This window comes from Leucoraja erinacea, chromosome 34, assembly GCF_028641065.1.
Source record: "Leucoraja erinacea ecotype New England chromosome 34, Leri_hhj_1, whole genome shotgun sequence".
Classification (NCBI taxonomy): domain Eukaryota; kingdom Metazoa; phylum Chordata; class Chondrichthyes; order Rajiformes; family Rajidae; genus Leucoraja; species Leucoraja erinaceus.
Window position 1 is genome coordinate 2,668,615 of NC_073410.1, and position 23,061 is coordinate 2,691,675.

Genomic DNA, 23,061 nt, shown 5'->3' on the forward strand with positions numbered 1-23,061 from the left:
TCTGGCGAAAAAATGGAAATCTCATTGAGAGGAAATGGTGTGGATAAAATTGCAGATCTGCAGTATATCGCAGTCTGGGAAAGTGCACACTGACTGACTGGGCTGCAGAGAAGTAATCCTGTCTGGATTAAGGGCAGGATGTGCAACACTAAGAGGGGGAAACTCGGTTAAACTATCTCCCCTGAAGGAGTCGGAGCTTTAATCTAAAACGCACAATGCAATGCATAACATTTAAGTGTCAGATCTAAGTAAAATATGTAGATATCATAGAAAAATAGAAAATAGGTGCAGGAGGAGGCCATTCGGCCCATCGAGCCAGCACCGCCATTCATTGTGATCATGGCTGATCATCCACAATCAGTAACCCGTTCCTGCCTTCTCCCGATAACCCTTGATTCCATTAGCCCCTAGAGCTCCATCTAACTCTATGGTGTGAGAGGGGGGTGGGAGATTGCAACCTTCTCCTGGTCCGCCCTGTTTCGACGAATGCAATCAACCCGGCGTGCAGAATCAAATAGAACAAGTTGTCCCGCAACTTTAGGCTGTGCACGCCATACACAAGAAGAAGAAAACCCTGGTCACTCCCTCGTCCCGCATCTATGTGAGAGTGAAGAGCAACAGAGGAACAGAGACTGAGGAGGAAAGAAGGGATGAAAGAAGGAATAAGGGAAGAATAAAAAGGAAGGTTGAAAGAATGTACTCAATTTCTTTTCCTTTTTGAATCAGTGTCATGTTTTTTTTTGCAAGGACTTTCTTTTGGAATTTTCTGCGTAATTGATTTTAAATGTATGTATAATTTCTCTGCGTTTTTCCGTCTGCGATGCTGTTGTAGACAAGATCTTCATTGTAGCGGTCGGTAGCCTCTCCCCACATCTCAACACTGTGCTGACACACAGGCTAATTAGCCATTGTCTCTGTCACCTGCGTATCTTTCATTCATTGTTCTTTATCTCTCTACATCATCGTCTATATCTCTCATTTCCCTTATCGCTAATCAGTCTGATGATGGGCCTCGACCCGAAACGTCACCCATTCCTTCTCTCCAGAGATGCTGCCTGTCCCGCTGAGTTACTCCAGCATTTTTGTGTCTATCTGTTAGTGAGCATTGATCATAAACGGAATCAAAGGATATTTCGGGGGGCAAGTGTGAGAGAGATGGGCTAGCTGGCCTGGGAGCTGGTATGGACTTGATGGGTAGAGTGGCCTGCTTCTGTGTCTTTGGAAGATCCAATATCTCCTCATGCCACAAAGAAAGTGACTTGAGAATTGGACTATCCTTGATTGGACTTTGCTGGCTTTACCTTGCACTAAACATTATTCCCTTATCATGTATCTATACACTGTAAATGGCTCAATTGTAATCAAGTATTGTCTCTCTGCTTAAGTTTCTGAAGAAGGGTTTCGGCCCAAAACGTTGCCTATTTCCTTCGCTCCATAGATGCTGCTGCACCCGCTGAGTTTCCCCAGCATTTTTGTGTACCTGTAATAAAGTATTGTCTTTCTGCCGACTGGTTAGCGCGCAACAAAAGCTTTTCACTGTACCTCGGTACACGGGACAATAAACTAAACTGAACTGAGAGATGTAGAAGGAGTGGCATGTGTTTGGATATGTTTATGTTGAATAAGTTTTGTAACAACATGTCAAACAGAGATGGACACAAAGTGTTGCAGTAACTCAGCAGGTTTGGCAACATCTCAGGAAAACATGGATAGGTTACATTTTGTAGCAAAATCTCAGGAAAACATGGATAGGCGAGATAGGGTCGAGACTTCTTCAGACACGGCATTACTTTGTCCTTAAATTGTAGAACTTAAGGGATTAGACAGGCTAGATGCAGGAAAAATGTTCCCGATGTTAGGGGCGTTCAGAACCAGGGGTCACAGTTTAAGAATAAGTGGTCAGCCATTTAGGACTGAGACAATAGGCAATAGGTGCAGGAGTAGGTACACAAAAAAGCTGGAGAAACTCAGTGGGTGCAGCAGCATCTATGGAGGGAAGGAAATAGGCAACGTTTCGGGCCGAGACGTGCAGGAGTAGGCCATTTGGCCTTTTGAGCCAGCACCACCATTCAATGTGATCATGGCTGATCATCCCCAGAGATGAGAGAAAACCTCTTCACCCAGAGAGTTGTGAATCCGTGGAATTCTCTGCCACAGAAGGCAGTGGAGGCCAATTCACTGGATGTATGCAAGAGAGAGTTATGGGCCTGTCCGACTTACGTGACTTTTTCGGTGACTGCCAGCACCCCTCATAGATCGTTACAGGTTGCTGAAAATGTTCAGCATGTTGAAAATCCAGCGGCGACCAGAACAAGGTACGACTATTTGGGCGACTACTCACGGCCGTACAGGCTTCACGCGAAAACCACATGCTGAAAATTTTCGCTGACCTGCAATGATCTATGACGGGTGCCGGCAGTCGCTGAAAAAGTCGCTTAAGTGGGACAAGCCCAGAAGATATACAGTAGCTCTTTGGGCTAACGGAATCAAGGGATATGGGGAGAAAGCAGGGACAAGGCACTGATTTTGGATGATCAGCCATGAAGCCTTGAAGGGCCGAATGGCCTACTCCTGCACCTATTTTCCTTGTTTTTATTTGCAGCACAAATGAGGGTGTTTGCTCCAGAGTATCCCCGCTGGTCCATAAAGATTTGCCCAGCCCAATCCCATCTCCAACACTTCACCACTGGTCTTCACATAGACATCCAGGGAATTGGCAAACATAGTGAGAGTTTCCGCCCTCACTGCCCATCCAGAATCCAAACAATCGTCTGGGTGACAAGTGTTACAGAACCAAACTGGGATAGAAATGGGCGAGTGAGTGTTTGCATGGGCATGCATGCCTTTGTGGCAACTGGGAGAGATCTCCTCAAAAGCTGGCCAGCAGCATGGTTCAGGAACACATTTCAAACAAGCATTCCCCACCACACTCACATCACTACAGACAGTTGGCGCGTGTTTGCATTAATTACTCCCAAATTAACTTTGCTGAGTTTGATTTATCACCCACTTGTGTTTGAGAAAGCGCATGCAAACATGTACAATACACACACACACACACACACAATAGTCATTTCAATACAGCATGTCCTGATTTATGTACTGGACCATGTGATTGCGAACAAGATTAATCTTGGTCTCTGGGATATCTCTTTGACAGCAGTTAAGTAAATATTTCTTCTTGAGATGAAAATGCAAGTGGTGCTTTGTCATTACACAATAAACACTATAATATGGAAAGCAGTGAAGCCAAGAGAGACGACAGATGCTGGAATCTGGGACACCAAATGAACACTGGATGGGTCGGCATGGTAGAGTTGCTGCCTTACAGCGCCAGAGACCCGGGTTCCATCCTGACCACGGGTGCTGTCTGAACGGAGTTTGCACGTTAGGAGATTGAGAGGGGATCTTATAGAAACTTACAAAATTCTTAAGGGGTTGGACAGGCTAGATGCAGGAAGATTGTTCCTGATGTTGGGGAAGTCCAGGATAAGGGGTCACAGCTTAAGGATAAGGGGGAAATCCTTTAAAACCGAGATGAGAAGAACTTTTTTCACACAGAGAGTGGTGAATCTCTGGAACTCTCTGCCACAGAGGGTAGTTGAGGCCAGTTCATTGGCTATAATTAAGAGGGAGTTAGATGTGGCCCTTGTGGCTAAGGGGATCAGGGGGTATGGTGAGAAGGCAGGTATGGGATACTGAGTTGGATGATCAGCCATGATCATATTCAATGGCAGTGCAGGCTCGAAGGGCCGAATGGCCTACTCCTGCACCTAATTTCTATGTTTCTATGTTCTCCCCATGACCTGCATGGGTTTTCTCCAAGACTCCAACACTCCAAAGACGTGCAGGTTTGTAGGATAATTGGTTTGGTAAAATCTTACTTTGTCCCTGGTGTGTGTGTGTGTGTAGGATAGTGTTAGTGTGCGGGGATTGCAGGCCAGCACGGACTTGGTGGGCCGAAGGGCCTGTTTCCCGTTTTGTATCCAAAAAAAAACCAAACTATAACTCAGTGAGTCAAGCATTGTCTCCGGGGAGACAAAAGGTATAAGAGAAGTGGTGAAGATGGATGAGATACTTTTCATTTTCCATATGTCTCCCTCCGTCTCCATGTCAGGAGACAGGTTTACCACTGACATCTTCCGTAAACCCACGAGCTACCTTGGCTAGACACCAAATGCTGGAGCAACTCAGCGGGTGAGGCAGCATCTCTGGAGAGAAGGAATGGGCGATGTTCGCCCATTCCTTCTCTCCAGAGATGCTGCCTCGCCCGCTGAGTTGCTCCAGCATTTGGTGTCTACCTTCGATTTAAACCAGCATCTGCAGTTCTTTCTTACACAGCTGACTTAGCTACATCTCCACCCACACCGTCTCCTGTAAGGATTTCCAATCTCAACTTCTCCATCACTGCCACACCAGCTCTCCAGATGAGGACTTCTGCTCTTCTGAATTCAATTCAATTCAATTTAATTGTCATTTGGACCCCTTGAGGTCCAAACGAAATGCCGTTTCTGCAGCCATACATTACAAACAAATAGACCCAAGACACAATATAATTTACATTTTACATAAACATCCATCACATCGCTGTGATGGAAGGCCAAAAAAATGGCCTTGGTTGATGGAGCCCTCACATGCCTTTCCTCCAATTCCCGCGCCCCTGCTCTAACCAACCTCCACCCCTTCTCCCCCTCTCTGCACCAGCACACGGTGTGATCTATCTGTAACATTTTACCATGGCATCTTCAACAGTGTTTTCCAAACCACTGCCCAAGAGTAGAGGGTGGTAGACAAAAGTGCCTGAGAAACTCAGCAGGTGCAGCAACATCTATGGAGTGAAGGAAATAGGCAAAGTTTCGGGCCGAAACCCTTCTTCAGACGGATGGGGGGGGGTGGAGAAAAGAAAGGAAAAAGGAAGAGGAGGAGTCCGAGGGCTGAGGGAGAGCTGAGAAGGGGAGGAGACAGCAAGGGCAACCGGAAATTGGAGAATTCAATGTTTATGCCGCTAGGGTGCAGACTGCCCAAGCGGAATATGAGGTGCTGCTCCTCCAATTTCCGGTGGTGCTCACTCTGGCCGTGGAGGAGGCCCGGGACAGAGAGGTCGGATTCGGGATGGGAGGGGGAGTTGAAGTGCTGAGCCACCGGTAGGTCATGTTGGTTAATGCGGACCGAGCGGAGGTGTTCGGCGAAACGATCGCCAAGCCTACACTTGGTCTCACTGATGTAGAGTAGAGGGTGACTTGGAATACATGGGGGTGACACAGTAGCTGTTTGAGCCACTGCCGCACAGCGCCAGAGACCTGGGTTCAATCCTGAGCTAGGGCATTGTACTTTCTCCCAGTGACTACACGGGTTTCCTTCCACATCCCACGGCAAGAATTAGAGTCACAGAGTGATACAGTGTAGAAAACAGGCCCTTCAGCCCAACATGTCCCACCTGCCCGCGTTTGGTCCATATCCCTCCAAACCTATCCTATCCATGCACCTGTCTAACTGTTTCTTAAACGGTGGAATAGCCCCTGCCTCAATAACCTCCTCTGGCAGCTCGTTCCATACACCCACCGTCCTTTGTGTGAAAATGATTTATTCTTTCAAATTATTCTTCTGTCTCTTGGTTCCAAACTTGTTTTGTGCACTGTAGAAGCGGTGATTTACATGAATGGAATGTAAATGTAACAATTCACAATGCCTCTGTTAATTTTATAGATGAGGGAGATAATCTCTGTGCCAAGACAGATGTTTTCACAATGTCTCACGGAACAATTGCTAAGGGCATTTCTTTATATTTTGGTGACTAAAATAGGAAAATCACAGCAAGCATTCGTGCATGCATCAACAATTACCAGGAGTTGCTCGTACACCCAGAGTGATACCACATAGAAATGGGCCCTTTGGCCCAACCTGCCTATGCTGGCCTATTCTGTAAACATCCGTAACTGGCTGAGGACACACCATTGCACGTTGAGCCAAGAGCATTTGTGGCTCACAACGTGTGGGAAGGAACTGCAGATGCTGGTTTAAACCGAAGATAGACACGAAATGCTGGAGTAACTCAGCGGGACAGGAATCCTCCCACATTCCAAAGGCGTTTGCAGGTTTGTAGGTTAATGGCCTCCAGTGTTTAGGATGTGGAAGTGGGCTAACATAGAACGAGCGTACAGGTGATCGATGGTTGGCATGAACTTGATGGGCCAAAGAGCCTGTTTCCATGCTGCATCTCTCAAAACTAAAACTACAAAAATACCTGGAGTAAACCCACGCTCACAGGTAGAGAACGTACAAACGCTACACAGACAGCACCCGAGGATCAAACCCGTGTCTCTGGCGCTGTGAGGCAGCAGCTCTACCAGCCACCCTTAGAACATTTGTCAACTGGTTATGTGAATGAATGTGTTTGCATGGTTCAAAATGGTCAAAATGAATGCCCATCAGTCTGAAGAAGGGTTTCGGGCCGAAACGTTGCCTATTTCCTTCCCTCCATAGATGCTGCTGCACCCGCTGAGTTTCTCCAGCATTTTTGTCCACCTCCAAAATTAACGGCACTTGCTTTGCAAAAGGAGTACCTTGATAGAGTGATGTGTAGGAAGGAACTGCAGATGCTGGTTTAAACCAAAAATAGACACAAAATGCTGGAGTAACTCAGCGGGACAGGCGGCATCTCCGGATAGAAGGAACGGGTGACGCTTCTGGTCGAGACACTTCTCCAGTCTGAAGAAGGGTCTCAGCCCATGCTGTCCCTTCAGTTTGTTATTATCAGGTGTACTGAGCAAATATTTTCAGTTGCGTGCTCCCCAGTCAGCTGAATAAAAGTAAGTAAAGTATTCTTCATTGCCTTGCAGTCATGACAGAGAAAAAAAATAACAAAACACACAATTAACACAGATATAACATCCACCACGGTGAGTCCTCCAGATCCTCCTCACTGTGATGGAAGGCAAAAGTCTTAAAGTCCTTGTCTCTTCCCTCCTTGTTTTCCCTCTGTGTTGAGGCGGTCCAGGCCGGTTCAAACTCCAAGACCCGGGGCGTACGGTGTCTATCCACGATTACAATGAAGGCGTCCACATAATAGTGTCATGTGCCTTAACTCATCCAAGTAAGTTCGATGTCAGTGCCATTCCTTGTAGAAACATAGAAAATAGGTGCAGGAGTAGAGGCCATTCGGCCCTTCGAGCCTGCACCGCCATTCAATGTGATCATGGCTGATCATCCAACTCAGTATCCTGTACCTGCCTTCTCTCCATACCCCCTGATCTCTTTAGCCACAAGGGCCACATCTAACTCCCTCTTAAATATAGCCAATGAACTGTGTGGCCTCAACTACCTTCTGTGGCAGAGAATTCCACAGATTCACCACTCTCTGTGTGAAAAATGTTTTTTTCTCATCTCGGTCCTAAAGTATTTCCCCCTTATCCTTAAACTGTGTGGCCCCTTGTTCTGGACTTCCCCAACATCGGGAACAATCTTCCTGCATCTAGCCTGTCCAACCCCCTTAAGAATTTTGTAAGTTTCTATAAGATCCCCCCCTCAATCTTCTAAATTCTAGCGAGTACAAGCCGAGTCTATCCAGTCTTTCTTCATATGAAAGTCCTGACATCCCAGGAATCAGTCTGGTGAACCTTCTCTGTGTACTCCCTCTATGGCAAGAATTTCTTTCCTCAGTTTAGGAGACCAAAACCAAGTCCATGTCTCTTCCCTCCTTGTTCTCCCTCTGCGTTGAGTCGATCCAGGCTTCCGATTTTGCGATCCCGCCGGGTGATGGTAAGTAAGTCCCGCGGCTGAATCCGAGCTCAACATAGTGGGGTCACGTGCTTTAACTCATCCAAGTAACCGTGATGTCAGTGCCATTCCCTTTATTCTGTGGGAGGGGGGTCGATCCTCGTGACTCCCTCCCAGAACACGGCTAGTTTATTTAAAAAAACACAACAGGAGCCATTACTTCACCAGGCGATTCACAGCCATCAGACCGCAGTGACTAATTAGCCTGCTCAGCGCGGAGAGGAGCTGAGAGCATTTGCATACGATTTTCTGCTGGATAAAAGCTGGGAAATTAAATTCTGCAAATTAAATAATGACCTTTCCGAATGTTTAGCGGAGGGGATGCGTCTCCCAGCGTCACAGTTATCCTGGGTCTGGGCACAGCCGGGGGGACTATGGAGGAGCTCTTTGGAAACCTCTGCTACTGATGGGGCAGCACAGTGGCGCAGCGGTAGAGTTGCTGCCTCACGGCGCCAGGGACCTGGGTTCAATCCCGACCACGGGTGCTGTCTGTACAGAGTTTGTACGTTCTCCCCGTGACCGTGTGGGTTTGCTCCTGGTGCTCTGGTTTCCTCCCACACTCCAAAGTTTGTAGGTTGACAAAAACGCTGGAGAAACTCAGATGGTGAGGCAGCATCTATGGAGCGAAGGAATAGGTGACGTTTCGGGTCGAGACCCGGAAGGGTCTCGACCTGAAACGTCAGCTATTCCTTCGCTCCATAGATGTTGCCTCACCCAGAAGGGTCTCGACCCGAAACGTCACCTATCCCTTTGCTCCATAGATGCTGCCTCACCCTCCGAGTTTCTCCAGCGTTTTTGTAGGGTCTCGACCCAAAACGTCACCTACTCCTTCGCTCCTTAGATGCTGCCTCACCCGCTAAGTTCTGAGGAGTAACTTTTTCACACAAAGGGTGGTGGGTGTATGGAACAAGCTGCCAGAGGAGGTAGTTGAGGCTGGGACTTTAAGAGACAGTTAGACGGGTACATGGATAGGACAGGTTTGGAGGGATATGGACCAAGTGCGGGCAGGTTGGACTAGTGCAGCAGGTGGGACATGTGGGCAAGTTGGGCAGAAAGGCCTGTTTCCATGCTGTATCATTCTACGACTCTAAGACACAAAATACCAGAGTAACATAACAGGTCAGGCACCATCCCTGGAGAACATGGATAGGCATGGATGTTTCAGGTGAGACCTGACAAATCAGCTGTACATATTCTCAGGAGATGCCTCCAGCACTTTGTGTCTTTTTGTGTAAACCAGCACCTGCAGTTCCTCGTAGCTTAATCTGGCTGGAAGTGACTGGCTGTGGGACCTTCCCTTCCTGAATAGCGGGGGAACTCACAAGACAACCGGGCTGAGGAGCTTCTTCTCTGAGACCTGTTCGGACTACACATCATTTGTATGCAATATCCACGCTGGATCTCGACTCCAGCCACGGCTAATTTAGCTTGCAAATCCATACAGGACTAAACACCAACGTCTAACTCTGAGTAGGTTCTGCCCCGATCTCACGCCACCAAGTCAATCAATTGATTATTTTTAATGAAAAGATTAACTCCAAGAATACCGAGAGATTTCTGGGTGTTACTGTGTCATGTTTAATTAAGTTTTCTAATCAGAGCTGAGTTGTTCCAGTACATTACAACGGACCCAAGAGCCATTGGCTTCAAATTGCTTTAAGAACACTTCCAAGCAGAAAGTATAGATCGGTTTGGGTGTAAATTCCATCGCGTACAGTTCGGCAGCAGTAAACTATGCAGATAAACCGAATTAACACTCAAGGTAATGGTCAAATTCTATCCTGTAGTTCAGTCTTCAGTTTAGTTTAGAGATACAGCGTTGAAACTGGCCCTTCGGCCCACCAGGCCAGCACCGACCAGCGATCCCCGCACACCAACACTATCCTACACACACTAGGGACAATTTGTAGTTTTATGCCGATCCAATTAACCTACAAACCTGCACGTCTTTGAAGTCAAGAACTTCAAATTCCTGGGCGTGCATATTTCCCAAGATCTCTCCTGGTCCCAGGACACTGATGCAATCATAAAGAAAGCACATCAGCTGCCTCTACTTCCTGAGAAGGTTACGGAGAGTCGGTATGTCAAGGAGGATTCTCCCAAACTTCTACCGGAGCACAGGAGTGAGCATGCTGACCGGTTGCATCGGGGCTTGGTTCCACAACTTGAGTGTCCTGGAGCAGAAAAAGACTACAAAAAGTTGTAAACACTGCCCAGTCCATCATCAGTTCTGACCTCCCTACCATCGATGGGATCTATCGCAGTCGCTGCCTCAAAAAGGTTGGCAGCATCATCAAGGACCCACACCATCCTGGCCACACACTCATCTCTCCGTTGCCATCAGGTAGAAGGTACAGGAGCCTGAAGACTGCAACATCCAGGTTCAGGAATAGCTACTTCCCCACAGCCATCAGACTATTAAACACAACTTCAAACAAATAGTAGACACTTGACTCTTGACTTGATTGTGGGAGGAAACCGAAGATCTCGGGGAAAACACACGCAGGTCACGGGGAGAACGTGCAAACTCCATACAGACAGCACCCGTAGTCAGGATTGAACCAGTGTCTCTGGCGCTGTGGGGCAATGACTCTGTCGCTGCGCCACTGTGCCATCCTGCCCCAAGCACAAAATCTGATACAAACAGCCATGGGCCCAGCACCAAACCCTGAGGCACTCCGCTAGTCACATTGTGGACTGTAGGGCCTGCTCTTGTGCTGTACTGTTCCATGTTCTTTCATACATGTGTGCATGTGCATGTCGGTAAGTGTGTGTGTGTGTACATGCTCATTTATATTGCATGTTGTAAGTGTGTAACTGTATTTGTAATAGCCCTGTCCCACGGTATGAGTTCATTCCAAGAGCTCTCCCGAGTTTGCCCTGATTCAAACTCAGAGATTTACGGTAATGGCCACTCGTCGGTACTCGGGGCTCTCGTGGACATTTTTCAGCATGTTGAGTCTTCCCATGCTTACCTGCCATTAGTGAGTCTTCCCAAGTACCTGCCGTTAGCGTAACGAGACGTCCCCGAGCTCCGACGTACCCGCTACGTTCATTCTCCGTGCTTACCACCAGTTTGATTTTTTTTTAACTCGGGAGAGCACTTGGAATGAGCTCGTACCGTGGGACAGGGCTTTAAGTATGTACATGTATATGTATTCAGATATCTGCATGTACATGCATTCATATTTGTGGGTGGTCATTTTTGTGCGAATGTGAATGCGGGAGGCGGTGTCTGTGTTGTGTCTGTGTTGTGTCTGCCTGGTGCGTGTGTGTGTGCGTGTGAACTCGTTGTGTCTGCCTGGTGCTTTGTGTGTGTGCGTGTGTTGTTGTATGTCTGCCTGGTGCGGATGTGTGTGTGTGCGTGTGTGTGTGTCGTGTATGGTGCGTGTGTGTGTGTGTGTGTTTGTGCGAATGTGCGTGCGGTGTGTGTGTGTGTGTGTGTGTCTGCCTGTGCGTGTGTGTGTGTGTGTGTGTGTTGTGTCTGCCTGGTGCGTGTGTGTGTGTGTGTGTGTGTGTGTGTGTTTTGTGTATGCGTGGTATGCGTGTGCGTGTGTGTGTGCGTGTGCGTATGTGTTGTGTGTGTGCACGTGTGTGTGTGTGTGTGTGTGTGTGCGTATGTGCACGTGTGTGTGTGTGTGTGTGTGTGTGTGTGTGTCTGCCGTGTGCACGTGTGTGTGTGTGTGTGTGTGTCTGTGTTGTGTTGTGTCTGTGGTGCGTGTGCGTGTGTGTCTGTGTTGTGTCTGCCGTGTGCGCGTGTGTGTGTGTGTGCGTGCGTGTGTGTGTGTGCGTATGTGTGTGTGCGTGCGTGTGCGTGCCCCCGAACTACCAGGAATGTGAGCTCAAGGAGTTATGGCCCCACGATTCAGGAACCATTCATCAATGTTTCCAGTGGGGACCAAACCAAGTGGGTGTCACTGAGAGCTGACAACTGGTTGCGTTGCTCTGTTTTGTTTTGCTCTCTGCAGCCTAAGCTGAGTGGCTCTCCGCACAGCTCGACCTATCACATAAATTAAACTGCGTCATTCATTTTACTCGACAATGCGGTGCTTTGTCCTCCTGAGGATTGCCATGAAATGAGAGTGGTGGGGGAGAGGGAGAGGGGGTGGGTGCAGAGAAAGAAATGCCTAAGTGCACAAGCTTAAGTGTCAGGTCTTCGACTGCAACTCTTATTGTTCAGCGAGTCCACTGGTTATAAACCAACCTGATGGTATTTGGGATATGTAATTAACTAATGATTTCCCCGATGACCAAAAGCTTGAGGGGCATCCTATAAAGTAAAAGCTTCTTAATATTAGTTTAATGCAAATTATAATGTGCTGCCCTCCATTTAAGTCGTTGGATGTAGTGGAAGTTGCATCTATGGGAATGGGAGCCAAGTTTAATGTTTTGTGGAATTCTGTGAAATAACACAGGGATTTAATATTAGTAAGCTCTAATCAATATTTTACTGCTTCCATCTACAGAGCAGGAAGAACTAATGAACGGGGGAATCAAATAACATATGCTGAATACATAATTACACAAGCTAAGGAGGTTATTTATAAAGTGGGAATTTTAACTGTTTGGGCGTGTATAGTTTTGACTGCAGGCCTTTTTAATCCTGGTCAGGCCAGCAGAGAGAGGAACAAACTTTGAAAAGTATTTAAAAAACATTTGGAAAGTTTTACAGAGACTGCAAGACTGAGGATTAGCAAACAACCCTGCTCACGTTCATAAGGGATTGGAGCAGAATTAAGCCATTCGGCCCATCAAGTGTATTCCACCATGGGTGATCAAACTCTCCCTCCTAACTCCATTCTCCTGCCTTCTCCCCATAACCCCCGACGCCTGTATTGATCTGGTGTTGTCTGCATGGATGAGTTGGGTAAAGGGCCGGCTTATGTGCTGCCTGACTCTATGACTGACTCTATTATGTTTATGTTTTTACAGAGCTTTTGAGTCAGATAAGTTGTTTTTGATGTGTAGCCGCTGTTGAAATGGGGGAACTCCCAACAGCAGGCACTCCCAAACTGGAGAGGAGATATCGGAGACCAATGTTGTAATGCTTCTAGTTGAGGGATGAACACTGTTGGACATGTTATTCCATCTGAAAACAACGTTTTAACCTGGGAGTTGTGGTCAATAAATACCCATCCTCACTGCCCTTGAGTGGTCATGCCCCTTGCATGTGGCCACAAGGTCCTTTCAAGTCATCGAATCATAGAGTGATACAGTGCGTAAACAGGCCCTTCGGCCCAACTTGCCCACACTGGCCAACATGTCCCACCTACACTAGTCTCACATGTCAGCATTTGGCCCAGATCCCTCCAAACCTGTCCTATCCATGTACCTGTCTAACTGCTTCTTAAATGTTGCGATAGCCCCAGCCTCAACTACCTCCTCTGGCAGCTTGCTCCATACACCCACCACCCTTTGCGTGTAAATGTTACCTGGGCCTGTCCCACTTGGGCGATTTTTTCGGTGACTGCTGGAGACTGTCATAGTCGTAGCAAGCCACCGAAAAACCAGCGACTGGATCTCCCTTACGACAATGTCTACGCCAACCTACCACCTAGTCGACGTTAAGGTACCGACAACCGATGACCCATTAGGACGTCCACCTGCGACCACACCTACGTCCACCCACGACAAGGTACGACCCTGTCGGCAACAACTGAAGATAACTTAAGACAATTCAGTCGCCGGTACCTGTCGCTGGTTGACGTAGGAGTCACCAATGGTATTCACCGAAGTCTGCTCTGGGGCCAACCGATATCAGGCTACGATCGTTGGCGTCAAGCCCATGGGCACCAACTGTCACCGAAATGTTTTGAACATTTCAAAATCCAGCGGCAACCAGAAAAAAAGTTACGACTCTTTGGGCGACTGAGGAGACCATACAGTCAGCCTAATCGCTTGTAGTCGCCTAAAAAATTGCCTAAGTGGGACAAGCCCATAAAGTTCCTAAGAAAACTTGCATTGCATTATTAAAGCATTGCATCAGCGGGAATAGGTTTCGGGGCGGGCGGGGGGGATTTTCAGAGCCAATAAAAAAGGTCATTTTTCCAAAAAATATTTTTTCTTTTAGCAAAAACAAAACCAAAGGCTATATGCTACATTGTTTAATAGAATATCATTGCACAAGTGTTAATGGAAGCGATTGCCTGCCAATTTCAATGGCCTCCCATGGTGAAACTGGCAACCGTGTTCTTAAGAGACAGTGGGGAGCTTGGTTACCGTGGGGAGGTTACATGTAAAGAGGGGTTTCTTCAAACAGTGATTTTTTTTTTTCCGAGACAGCGATTTTTTTGCTTCGTGTCAATTTCTGGTTCCTGATGGAAATTGCATGATCTCAGCCATCGCAAGACAAATAGTGCTCCCAAATTCACTTGCCTTGTATTCAATTCACGTTAAGGAAACATGTGTTACAGCAGAATTATCTGCATATGGATATCTGGGAACAGAGATAATAGGAATAGAACTAGCCCACTCAGCCCTGCTTTCACCCCACAACCATCAGGCTCCTGAGCACCATATACGCCAACTAAACACCGAACTATGAACTGACTTGGTCACAAAAGGGACTTTTGATTTGCACTAATAATGTATTAATCTTTCTTTTGTTTATAGTAGAGCAGTGGTAGAGTTGCTGCCTCACAGCGCCAGAGACCCAGGTTCGATTCTGGTTACCGGTGCTGCCTGTATGGAGTTTGCATGTTCTTCCACGTTGAATCATCACATGTTGGATAATCAGCCATGATCATATTGAATGACGGTGCAGGCTCGAAGGGCCGAATGGCCTACTCCTGCACCTATTTTGTACGTTTCTATGTTTCCGTTACTGGGTGGATTTTCCCCGGGTGTTCCTACTCAACCATTGAGCATTCCAAAGACGTGGAAAAAGGACCTTCGGACCACTGAGCCCACGCCGACCATCGATCACCCGCTCAAATTAATTTGGTGTTATCTCACTTTCACACCCACTCACTGGGGGGCATTTTATGGAACCCGATTAACCTCCAAACCCAATGTCTTTGGAATGCGAGAGGAAACCGGAGCACGCGGAGGAAACCCACACAGTCACAGGGAGAAGGTGCAAACTCCACACAGACAGCAGCCGTAGCCAGGATCAAACCCAGGACTTTATCATTGCTATACTGCAGCACCATCTGAAATAACAGAGCCAATGGGATTCATTGGAAGATAACAGAGGGAATTGGAAATAAGAGTTTGCTTTGTGAGCTAGCATAGACCGACAGGCTGAGTGGTCTTCGTGTCATGAGGACACATGGTGTTTTCCGTCGCCGTGTCTTCCCGCGACTCAACGGAACCAGGAATATTGACGCGAAATATTGCTGGAGAGGAAGTCCGATTGACGGCAATATTATACATGACAGCTAACATCCTGCCTCATTAAACATTCATCACTAGAATTTTGAAGTAACTCCTTTCCCTTTGAAATATTGAACCATTCCCAAGTAAGACAACGTGTCAGCTTTACGGTGTTTACGGTGATGGGGGGGGGGGGGAGGGGGGGAGCATCAAAGAGTCTTTGGAGCCAAGTGCAGTCAGCTCAGGTACTGGAGTGTCATGGAGAACTGTGCTCCAGCCCCTCTCATTCCTTGCTCAGTAATCCTACCCCACATGCTTGTCTGTGCCGACTGCTGTAGGACCTTCCACTTCTTTTAACAGCTTCAACCTCCAGTTTCCATTCTCGAGTTTTCCCCAAGTCTGAAGAAGGGTCTCGACCCAAAACGTCACCTATTCCTTTCCTCCAGAGATGCTGCCTGACCCGCTGAGTTACTCCAGCTTTTTGTGTCTACCTCAACTTTTCTCTCTGGAGATGAATAAAGTTTTATCGTAACGTATCATACCGTTTTCTGAAGTGTGAGGGGGCCACATGTGGAGTGCTGCATACGGTTCTGGTCAACCAACTATAGGAAGGATGCCATTAGGTTGGAAAGAGTGCAGAAGAGATTCACCAGCATTTTGCATGGACTTGCGGGCTTGAGCTATAGGGAGAGAAGTTGGGCAATATGGGACTTTTTACTCTGGAGTGCAGGAGGCTGAGGAATGAACTTATTGTAATATAGACCATGAGGGTGAATAAAAGCCTAGACACCATTAATGATAAACTCTGGAGTTTAGAAGGATGAGAGGATATCTCATTGAAACATACAAGATTATTAAGTGTTTGGACACACTGGAGGCAGGAAACATGTTCCCAATGTTGGGGGAGTCCAGAACCAGGGGCCACTGTTTAAGAATGAGGTGTAAGCCATTTAGAACGGAGATGAGGAAACACTTTTTCACACAGAGAGTTGTGAGTCTGTGGAATTCTCTGCCTCAGAGGGGGGTGGAGGCCGGTTCTCTGGATACTTTCAAGAGAGAGCTAGATAGGGCTCTTAAAAATAGTGGAGTCGGAGAATATGGAGAGAAGGCAGGAACGGGGTACTGATTGGGGATGATCAGGCATAATGATATTGAATGGCGGTGCTGGCTCAAAGGGCCAAATGGCCTCCTCCTGCACCTATTGTCTATTGATGTGGAGAGGATGTTTCCAGTAATGGGGGAAATCGAGAACCAGAGGCTACAGCCTCAGAATAAAAGGACGTACCTTTTGAATGTAGACGAGGGGGATGTTCTTAAGCCCGAGAGAAGTGAATCTGTGGAATTCTTTGCCACACACAGCTGTGGAGGCCAAGGCATTGGGTATCTTTAGGGCAGACATTGATAGGTGGGCGTCAATGGTTATGGAGAGAAGGGGGTTCTTTGATCTTGGTTTCCTGGTCCTCCAGAAATATTCCAAATGGAATTTAAACTGGAGGTGGCCTAGAGTGGACTTAATCAAAAATGGTTTCTTGGAGAAAAAGAGCTACCTTAGATGTAGTTGCGTCTGGTTGGGTAACTATGGTAGGGTGAAGATTATTCCATGCTTTAATTGTACGGGGGGAGAATGAATTGCTGTACACATCTGTCTTGGTAGCTGGTATCTGGATCGAATGCCCTCGTCAGCTAGGTTTGTGTTTGGTCATCTATGTTGAGCTGACTGCTTAACATTTTGTAAAACAACGGTCAAACGGTGAGCTTGGCGTCTATTTCATGGTAAGAGTGGGAGAAGTGGGTGTTTACTGGGCGGGATGGCCACAGGAAAGGGAGAGGGGATAGGGGGGGAATGAAGGCTTCAATGTTCTAACTGTTGGTTCTGGAAGCTACCCAAGCAGAATGCTACCTGACCCGCTGGGTGATTCGGGTATATGGTGTTTTGAACAGAATTCCAGCATCTGATGTTCATTGTGCTTTCAAAGAGTAAGTCAGGGTCAGATAGATCACTTCCACAAGGTAAGAAACCTTAACGTCAAGGTATTATTTATACCTAGGCTGGCTGTGCTGTAGTAAACCGTTTATCATCTTTTACTGCTGCAGAAACAAGCAATTACAGAGTGTAGTTGTACCACTGCAGTCGAGGCAGAGGCTTCCTAACTCAAGGGTCCACAGTGTGTAATTGCTAGTGCAGGAAGGAACTGCAGATGCAGTTTTAAACCAAAGATAGAAACAAAAAGCTGGAGTAACTCAGCGGGTCAGGCAGCATCTGTGGAGGAAAGGAATAGGTAACGGTTAGGTCGATTTCACCATTGCCATCTGGTAGAAGGTACAGGAGCCTGAAAACTAACATCCAGGTTCAGGAACAGCTTCTTCCCTACAGCCATCAGGCTATTAAACATGACAACAAATAAGCTCTGAAGCAGCACAGACTATTCTGATTATTGGCCTATATTTGTTTATTTATTGAGTATGCGTGCATGTGTAGATGTATACACGCCAAACTTCTTTTTCTCCCGTTGCGTACTATGTTTACATATTCTGTTGTGCTGCAGCAAGCAAGAATTTCATTGTCCTATCTGGGACATGTGACAATAAAACACTCTTGACTCTTGGCACTCATATGTACACATATATATACACACACACAGAAACACACACCCCCACACCCACGTAGCACATACTTGCGTCCCTGCAGCCAGGCAGGCAGACGGGCACACATATGGAAGATATACATATGTAGACACACACATGCACACAGATGCATCAATGCACAAATACACAAAGATACACATGATCACACTCAATTGTTAATACAGGCATGCAGTGCTCATTTCGTCTCATCACCGCTAAATCTGGTTTCCCTTTCTCTCTTCCACCTGAACTGTGGGACAAACCACTCTATTCCATCCCCTGATCCAACGCCATTCCTCCTCATTTAGTTCCTTGCAATTTCTTCCCCGGGAAATGTCGCTCATCAATAAAGCATGTGGAGCAGGTTTGTTGCAGGCTGTGGGTTTTAATCTGCCTGAGAGATGCAACATAAACTTGACACGTTAGATTAAGCGGAGTTGCTAAAGGAGCCTCAGACTGGCTGAGAAAGGCTGTCAGGGCGGGTGACAGATGTACACCCATTGCTGTGTCTCAGAGCGCCTCATTGTTCAGTGTCCCAGCCATTGCTGTGAGCTCGATAGAATCGCAGAGTGTAGCAGGAAATATATGCAAAGCAGAAAGGGGCCGATGCCAATGTTATGGACGGGATTGCTCTCTGCAGCCACGCTCCCATACCAGGCGCTGCTCCCGACCATGCTGTAGAACCTGCGTGAAGCAAAGATCAGCAATTGCCATGCCAGGTCTCGGGTTTCTGCGACATCTGTATGAACAGCTGTGATTCTTGGCATATCACAGCTACCAACCCTTCAATGTTCCGAGCAGGATATTCACATCCACAGCCATGCTCTCTGTAAATGTTGCTAGGATGGCTGGCTAGCAGTTAACTAGTGCTGCAGGACGTTCACCAGCATTGACAAAGGCCATTCTGTCCATCTGCTCTGTGCTGGCACTTCTGCTTCATAAGTTCATACATTCCAGAAGCAAAATTAGGCTACTCAGCTATTCAAGTCCACTCCCTTTCCTTTCAACCTTTCTCATTTCAACCCCATTATCCTGCCTTCTCCCCATAACCCATGACACCCATACTAATCAAGAATCTGTCTATCTCTGCCTTTAAAATATCCATTGACTTGGCCTCCACAGCCGTCTGTGGCAATGAATTCCACAGATTCACCACCCTCTGACTGAAGAAATTCCTCCTCATCTCCTTCCTCAAGGAACGTCCTTTTATTCTGAGGCTGTGACCTCTGGTCCTAGACTCTCCCACTAGTGGAAACATCCTCTCCACATCCACTCTATCCGGGCCTTTCACTATTCGGTAAGTTTCAAAGAGGTCCTCCCCTCATCCTTTTAAACTCCAGTGAGTGGAGGCCCAGTGCCGCCAAACGCTCATCATGCGTTAACCCATTCATGCCTGCGATCATTCTCGTCAGTATCCTTCTGTCATTCTTCACCTCATCCATCAACGGCGCCTTCTTCCCACCGGTCTTTCCCCAGTTTCCAACATTTGTGCCACCACTCCCAATGGGAATGAGTCACCTTCTCTCTGACAAAGGAGTGAACATTGTTGCATCACTCCTTCACCCATGGTCCGCAGTCACATAGATGCTTGTACATGTGCACAAAACCATATACACATGGACACAACACACATGCACATGGGGCATGCATACACACAAATCCATCTGTATATGCACACATAGAAACATACAGACACGCATACACAGAGGCACACGCATATACACTCAGACATGTAAATGGATGCACAGACACAGACACAAATGCACACACACACTAATGTACACAGACACATACACAGATGCACAGACACACACTAATGTACACACATACACACACACAGATCCACACACTAATGTACACATACACACACACTACACAGACACACACTAATGCTTACAGACACACACACAAATGCACACACACACTAATGTACACAGACGCACACACACAGATGCACACAGACACACACACTAATGTACACACATACACACGCACAGATTCACACAGACCCTCATACTAAAGTACACAGACACACACACTAATACACACACAATACACACACACAGACACACACACATAATGAATACACACACACGCACAAAAGAATCACTCCCATATCCTCTACAAGGCCATTTTCTGACTTTGGCCATTAAATCTAGTGTACTATAGGTATGGGGAATGACATGCTTGAAAGAAGCAGATTAAAAGTGACGTTATCCAGAGCACACAGCAGAGAGCAGCCCCCACATTACCCATTCCACAGGGTCTCATCCCTGTACACAACAGAGTCACATTGTCTTGCACTATTCTGTAGAGTGTTGGGTTGAGATCTGAAGGGGGTTAAGCAACAAAACCTTTCATACATTCTCCTCTCCCCACTAAATGGAGCACGTGCTTCCGAGGCTAATTGCTAAAATCTATTGATTCAAGTGTCTTTTTAAAGAATCTATTAACATTCTTTGCAAATATTTATCAAATTACATTTAGTATCCATTTACTGTATTAATCAACTTCATGATCAACAGCATCTTCTGTGTCGGCTTCCTATTAAAGGTTACAGATGAGAGAATTTCATTAAAGAATTCATCTGCTTATCTCTGCTTCATAATTACTACAAATCAAGGAATCTGCGGAATTGAATAAATTGCTTGTTTGCAGTGTTTTTTTTAAGATAAAGTGTTGATGAGCACTAACAATCAGAGGGCTGTTTCATTGTTCAAACATAACCGTGAACAAGGCAGGCACAGTAGAGATGCTGCCTAATGCCCCTGTCCCACTTAGGAAACCTGAACGGAAACCTCTGGAGACTTTGCGCCCCACCCAAGGTTTCCGTGCGGTTCCCGGAGGTTGCAGGTGGTGGAAGCAGGTGGGGAGACTGACAAAAACCTCCGGGAACCGCACGGAAACCTTGGGTGGGGCGCAAAGTCTCCAGAGGTTTCCGTTCAGGTTTCCCCAAGTGGGACAGGGGCTTTTTTACAGCGCCAGAGACCCGGGTTCGATCCTGACTATGGGCGCTGCACGTACGGACTTTGTACGTTCTCCCCGGGACCGGCGTGGGTTTTCTCCGAGATCTTCAGTCTCCTCCCACACTCCAAAGACGTACAGGTTTGTAGGTTAATTGGCTGGGTGTAAATGTAAATTATCCAGAGTGTGTGTAAGTGTAAGTGGGCAGGGATCGCTGGTCGGCGTGGACTAACGGGACCGGAAGGGCCCGTTTCCATGCTGTATCTCTAAACTAAACAATTGTGTTTGTTTTTAAGAAGGAACTGCAGATGCTGGAGAATCGAAGGTTACACAAAAAAGCTGGAGAAACTCAGCGGGTGCAGCAGCATCTATGGAGCGAAGGAAATAGGCAACGTTTCGGGCCGAAACCCTTCTTCAGTTTGTTTGTCAAGTTACGGGGAAATGAACGCCGGGTTTGTAAGTGGGATGAGAGGGGAAGAAGAGGGAGTCGGGGGGTTGTTCAGGCTCCAAGGCAGGTGGCCTGAACACAAAGACTGCCAACTACAGAACCATCTGCAGTGATGAGATACAGAGGTTTGGTCGCTCCCTTGTATCCGGTTGTGTGTGTGTGTGTGTTGCTGTGGTTTCCCAGCTGGCTTTATGACTTGGATAGGGTGGATGTGGAGAGGATGTTTCCACTAGTGGGAGGAGGGTGGGAGGAGGGTCTAGGACTAGAGGTCATAGCCTCAGAATTAAAGGACGTTCCTTCAGACAGGAGATGAGGAAGAATTTCTTTAGTCAGAGGCTGGTGAATCTGTGGAACTATTTCCCACAGAAGGCTGTGGAGGCCAAGTCAATGGATATTTTTAAGGCGGAGATCGATAGATAGATTCTTGATTAGTACGGATGTCAGGGGATATGGGGAGAAGGCAGGAGAATGGTGTTGGGAGGGAGAGATAGATCAGCCATGATTGAATGGAGTAGACTTGATGGGCCGAATGGCCTAATTCTGTTCCTTATCACTTATGACATGATGTCAAAGCTTCAGATTCACCATCACAAGTCATGAGATCGGACACAGGAACTGTGAAATCCACAGGACTGTCCTTAAAAGCCCCAAAGTTTTAGAGATACAGCGCGGAAACAGGCCCTTCAGCCCATCTGGTCCGCGCCAACCAGCGATCCCCGCACACTAACACTACCCTACACACACTAGGGTCAATTTACAATGACACCAAAGCCAATTAACCTGCAAATCTGTACGTTTTTAGAGTGTGGGAGGAAACCGAAGATCTCGGAGAAAATCCACGCAGGTCGCGGGAGAACGTACAGACACCGTACAGACAGCGCCTGTAGTCAGTATTGAACCCGGGTCTCTGGCGCTGTGAGGTAGCAACTCTTTCGTTGCACCACCCTTGGCGTAGGTCACAACCTGAAACATTGACCATCCCTTTGCCTTTACAGATGCTGCCTGACCCACTGAGATTCTGCAACAGTTCATATCTTTCTCCAGGGTGCAGCATCTCCAGTCTCTTGTGCCTCAATAGACAATAGGTGCAGGAGTAGGCCATTCGGCCCTTCAAGCCAGCACCGCCATTCAATTTGATCATCCCCAATCAGTACCCCGTTCCTGCCTTCTCCCCATATCCCCCGACTCCACTATTTTTAAGAGCCCTATCTAGCTCTCTCTTGAAATTGTCCGGAGAACCGGCCTCCACAGAGAATTCCACAGACTCACAACTCTCTGTGAGAAAAAGTGTTTCCTCGTCTCCGTTCTAAATGGCCCCTGGTGGTTCTGGACTCCCCCCAACATCGGGAACACATTTCCTGCCTCTAGCGTGTCTAAACCCTTAATAATCTTATATGTTTCAATAAGATACCCTCTCATCCTTCTAAACTCCAGAGTGTACAAGCCCAGCCGCTCCATTCTCTCAGCATACGACAGTCCCGCCATCCCGGGAATTAACCTTGTGAACCTACGCTGCACTCCCTCAATAGCAAGAATGTCCTTCCTCAAATTAGGGGACCAAAATCACACACAATACTCCAGGTGTGGTCTCACCAGCCCCCTGTACAACTGCAGAAGGACCTCTTTGCTCCTATACTCAACTCCTCTTGTTATAAAGGCCAACGTGCCATTGGCTTTCTTCACTGCCTGCTGTACCAGCATGCTGAGCCTGCATGTCTCCTCCCACACATCTCCCTTATTCTGCAAATTAAAATGTTTTGCTCTCCACTTTACCTGTTCCGATGAAGGGTCAACGACCTGAATCATTCACTCTGTTTCTCCGCTGAATGTTATTCCCTTACCATGGACTTGTACACTGTAAATGGCTCGATTGTAAGCTCGCAACTATATAGACTACTGTTATTATTATTGCACCATTATTGGGTTTTTTGTGT